Raw genomic sequence first — 5,932 nt, 5'->3', positions numbered from 1 at the left:
CGACAGCCACCATGTGCGCCTCCTCCGTGTGGGCAAAGACGACAATGACACGCTAGCTCCTCCTCGCCGGCGTGCTGGAGCATCGCTCGTCCTCCTCTTTGTATGCTGCGTGCATAGACGCGGCTCCACCAGCTGCTCGCGTGCTTGGCAGCACGGCGACATCGCAAGGAGGGACTGCAGACGACGTGAGCGGGCGAGCCTTCGGCTTCATGGCACAGGGATGGCAGCGACACGGCGGTGATGGGCGAGAGATGGTTGGCCGAAGCAGGCAGGCGCCAGCATGCGCAACAGCGGCGGCGGCATATTGATGAGTGCGCGTATGTGAGCTTAGTTTAGCTTTATAGAGGGTTGGTCAAACTTAAAAGAATACCGTACTAGTACAAGTAAACATTAATCTAAGGCAGCGCTTATATTAGTTATGATAGCAACGATACGGAATCCTGTGCAAGCGCGTGCACCGCGACTGCGCGGTCGATCGAACGGTGTGTCATTGTGTTGCGCTTGAAGGACATCCACGGAACCTTTTTGTGTGTGTGAAAATGATCCCCGAATATTACTCAACTTTTTTTTCCTAGAAAAGTTCTTTATGCTACAATATTTACATATATTTAAATTTAGCTTCAGTTCGTGTTTATTGGATTTGGTCATTTTAGGTGTGCCCTAGTTTTTTTTAATACTGATTTTGTGTGTGTGACTGAGAGAGAACGTGTGTATGTGTCCATATGAGTGTTGTGGCGGAAGGGCAATGTGGATATGGTGTGTGTGTGATAGAGACATAGAGAGGTGTGAATGTGCAAATGATCATGCATGAGTGAGACTAGAGAGAGGTCGATACGTTGTGTATACATGAGAGAATGGTCTTCTATTTGTACTTATGTGTGTGTGCAAGAGAGAGAGAGAGAGAGAGAGAGGAGCATCCGTAACAGAACAACATCTCTCTCGATTCGTCCGTCCCTCGCATGATCACATGTAACACATGCATCAATGCACACATTTTGACAACCTCACCTGACTCCTGCCCACCTCAAGGCCTGCACATCGCTCTCTATCTCGCACGCGCAATCTCTTCGTGAAAACCCTATTTAGCAAGTAGCTTTCTGTCACATACACAGACAGTTCTCTCCATAGGTTTGATTTCTCTCAATATCTGACACACACACACACACACACACCTCCCCCGAGCCACACGATTCATCCCCATCCAAGGTTATATGGCGACCACTCTCGCTTGTGCTTCTCTGCACCCCAACATGCATGCCACCTTAATCTTCAAAGTGGGCATCAAGGAGATCGAAGACGGCGACCACACTGCACTAGAGAATGCGGGGCCATTTGGAAGTAGGATGATGTGACGACGCCTAACTGACACCTCCCCCTTCCCCTCTCTCTCTCCCGCACAAAATTACCAATCCCTCTCTCTCCCGCACAAAATTATCAATCCCTCAACCCACGAGATCCTTCCCCTCTTGTCCATGTTTTTCCAGCTCTCTCATCAAACTTGTTGTCACTTCTCCTTCCACGTGTACAAAATCCGGATGCACACGCATCCCATGTATATTACATGTCTCCATCTTTCTCACATACCTAACTTCTTCCTCTCTCTTTCTCTCTCTCTCTCTCTATCTCTCTCTCTCTTGTTAGGTTTGTCTCCTACTCTCTTGCCCACATACATACAATCTTTCCCGCCCTATGTGCTCCATCTTCGCAAGCTCTCTCTACACATTTCATTCACACATTGGGATGTGTTCAAAATGTTGCTTGTAGAGTTATTGTTGGTTTTGTTGCATCCTACAAAGTAATAACTATGAAATGCATTTAGATTTTCATTTGACTGGGAATATGAGAGTTTGAGCATATTGTTAAGTACTATAGACCTCATGTACATCTTGGAATTCAACAATGATTCTAACTATTGAATTGTATAGACCATTACATTCGAAGTCAGTAGCCTAATATATTTATTTCACGATTACAAAAAATGATTAATTCACTACAAACTAAGAAAACAAATGTGTACTCCCTATGTTTTTATTTAAGTCTTACCATTGGTCGAAGTCAAGTTTTGTAAACTCTCACAAAGTTTATAACAGAAAACATTAACATATACAATAACAAATAAATACCATTAGATTCATTATTGAATGTACTTTCACACCATACATATTTGTTATGGTAAATGATTATATTTTTCAACAAACTTGGTCAAACTTTAGGAAGTTTGACTTCAATCAAACCTACTATGCAGAGTTAATAAAAACAGAGGGAGTAATAGTAGTTACTGGTACTACTAACTACTAGTACTACTCGCTGGTTGGTTAGCCCAATCACCCAACACGCCACACGGGGAGTTCAGTGTCACAAAATTTTGAGGTCGGCGGGAAAATCTCCCACGACCCTGATTCGAGCAATGCGAAGTTACCATCATACCCTTCGGAACAGGCCTACAGATGACGCTTGGTAGGGGGCTGTTATGGTAACTTCAGGTTCACCCTACCCAACCAACCCCACCCCGGCACCCAGAGTAGTACCCCTGAATACTCCACATTTTCTATCCCCACCGCAAAATAGACTTCTCCACGGCACTGCAGCCTTCGTGCTCCTCCCCTTCTACATCGGCGCACTCGTCCACTGCAGCACATCTGCCTCATTGACGGCATCGTACACCGCACTAGAGCTGGTCCACCGTTGTCATCGTACACGGAGCCTCTTCCCTGGCACCGTCTTCCACGGTCTTGGATCTGCTCCCTGGAAGTCGACACCAAGCGCAGAAGCACCACCATCGTGGACAATGAACTGACTCCCGTTGCCGACCATGATGAACAGAGGTCGCCGCGACCATCGTACTCATCCTCAATTGGTAATGTGTGTATTGAATCTCTTAGCAGTACATGTGCAGTTCCAATTTTGTTCATACCTACCCTTCAAATTTCCTGGTTGCTATTGTTCCCATAAAAGTAATTGGTTGTAGCCTCCATTGTCCAACAGAATATCACCTTGTAATTGTGCGTCGCTCCTGTATCGCGCTGTGCTTGGGTAGGTTCTTCATCTGCAACCAGTAGTGTGGCAAATGATGGAAAAAATTAGAACTAGCAAGATGCCCATGCATTGCACGGAACATCAAGATGCATTTGTATGAGTAGTTTATCTTGTGGGAGAAAAGGATGAATGTGGGAAGGCCTTATTTTCAAATGTGGAGAGGGGTGTGGGTATCTTTTTGCAAAATTGCCATAGTTTCCTTCCTATTCGTCGGATATAAATCGGACGGCCTATATTGCAGGATGGCAGACACACCATCATCACCAACTCTATTTTTTATAAGATAAGATAAGAGATAAATAGAAATAGAAATATAAAATAAATATAATAGTAGAAAAGAGAGTAGAGATAGCAGGGACGTCGGGAAAGGATCGTGCACGCGCGGGAAAAAATAGTCGGGCGCACGCTAGTTTTGGCACAAGGCGTCCGGCGCGCTTTATAAAATCCAACGCCCTCCCACCGCTATGTGCCTTGCCACCACTCTATGCCTCACCACCACTCTCTCCCCACTCTTTCTCGCCTCGCCGCCGCTACACCACCATGACGCTACATCACCGAGAAACTTGGGGATACTGAGGTGTCCGTGCACACCCCTCCAGTGTCTTCTCCACCGAGATTCGGTTCCGCGAGACGCGCCTCTCCCTTGGCACTTTCGACACCGCCCACGAGGCCGCCCGTGCATATGACATGGCGTGTGGCGCCTCCAGTGGCCTCATAGAACATTGAAATTCCCCAACATGCTGACGCGGGAGCGGGCGCAGGAGCTCGCGCCTCCCCCGCGGCTTATCACCGAAGAGGATCGTCGCGACAACCGGAGGTGAGAGCACCATCTCGGCATCACCGAGATGGACGAGGAAGCCATGGCACTATGGAGCCAATGCTTCCCGTAGGACATCATCAACGAGCGCGAGTTCTACGCGCAAAGGAGTGCGGAGAGGGAGAAGAGGATGGCGGAGTGAGCCGCCTATCGTGAGGACAAGCGTACGCGGAAGGCGGCCGCTCAATTCAACATCAAGCTAGGAGCAGCGTCGCCCTGGGACTCCGACAATGATCGGTATCTTGCCGCTTACGTTGAGACGTCGGAGGAGGACATCACCGAGTCGGACGACCAGGAGTAGTTGAACAATCTATTTTTCTATCTGTCTATGCTATATCTATGCTGAGAACTATCGATGTATCTATCTATCCCAGTATCGACTCGGAGTCGAATGTGTATTGGGTCAGAGTAGAAAGGAGAAAAAATATATAGCGCGTCTGCTGGAGCGGCGCGCGCGCGCAATTTTTTGCAGTGGCTGCTGGAGCCAACACTCCGCGGCCCGCAAAAACTAGCTATTCTGGTGCTGTAAACGCTTTTTTAATGCACCATGGATTGTGCTTCTGTTGGAGATGCTCTAACATGGTAGATGAGTGCTTTAATGTTTCCCACAAGATGCATGAGTATTACTATATTTTTCTTCCCATGTTGAGATTTTAAAACCATGAGTGCAAACATGCAGAGGAGCAATGGAGAACAAACACGGGATATTGGGGACATCTTCAAGGAATGTGGCAAGTTAAAGAGGAGCTGCACCGAACCTGTAAAACGAGCTTTGGTAAGTACCACCCTTTCAATAACTTCCGTTTACCCTCATGTTCTTCGATGTGTATATGTTGTAGTTTCTGTTTCTCTTAGCCTTGTGTTCTTCGATGTGTAATAAGAAGAGTCTTAATCGTCCTAATGCTTTCGTTTTTAGCTTGATGTAGGAAGTGGGTGTTCTCACCTTGGAGTCTGTTTTTATGTTTCTCCTTTCGAATTCACTTCTCCGAGTCATGTTTATCTGGCTTCTACTAAATGGATCCGGGTTTCTCTGAGTATTGATCTAAAAAAGAAGTTACTTCATGTCAGGATGCAGTTCCTGCGAGGAGGGAATTATGGTCAACCTCGAGATCATGTTTCCAAAATGAGGCTAGATTACACACAAGGTGCTCGTTCCCTAATGATGCTGGATTAGATAGAAGGTGCAAATTCCCAGATGATGCTGGATTACACACAACCCAGGTGGAGTCGTCAACTGTTCGTGTCCTCGTTGCTCTAGTAAAGGCTGAAAGAAAGCGTGCAACAACCCTTGAGAATGTAGTTGAGTTCCTGAAGAAGCAAAAAGAGCAATCAGATGCTCTCTTCACCCAAGCCAAAGAAGAAATGGAAGAAGCTAGAAAGAAGCTAGTAGAGGCAGAGCAGGCTAGGCGTCTCCTGCTATCTAAAACTATTGTCAATAAAAATTTTGTCTTCATTATATCTAGGTTCAAATGTTTATCCAGTCAGCATGCCTGTTATGATGTCCGTGCATCTACTGATGTGGCACAAAATAAATGTTTTTCAGGTCTTGTAATAACATCAATTACTTTCCAAACAATAACAAACAAAGCATTGGACATGGTATAGTTCACACGCAAACCCAACATTCCAAGTTCAACTTCCACATCAAACTCATGTTCACAAATATCTGCACATTCAGTGATAATGTCTAGTTCCTACTACCAGTGCGAGCACAACAAGTCAAGACCATACATAATTAATTATATATTGGACATTTTTTGACTAAACGTGAATAACTTGTGGAGGCAGGTATAATATTTCTAATGCCGGCCGCGGCTGGGGTGCATGATGTTTTGAGCCAAACTGGGCAACACACCAGGTGTCTGCCAGCGACGCGGTGGTTGTAGCATTTGTGGGTCTCGAGCGGCGGTGGCTCCCGACCTTGGTGTCGGCGGTGGCCACCCAGCCGGCTTTTATGTCGGAGAACTCGTCTTCCTGCTCACCGGATGCTATGGAGAGTGTGTTGAAAATGGTCAAGGAGGATATGGGGAGCGGCGGTGTGGTGCGGTTCTTGCCAGGCGTCTGGCCTCGTTTAAATAG

The sequence above is a fragment of the Triticum dicoccoides genome, chromosome 6B, assembly GCF_002162155.2.
Source record: "Triticum dicoccoides isolate Atlit2015 ecotype Zavitan chromosome 6B, WEW_v2.0, whole genome shotgun sequence".
Taxonomy (NCBI): domain Eukaryota; kingdom Viridiplantae; phylum Streptophyta; class Magnoliopsida; order Poales; family Poaceae; genus Triticum; species Triticum dicoccoides.
This window is presented reverse-complemented; position numbering follows the sequence as displayed.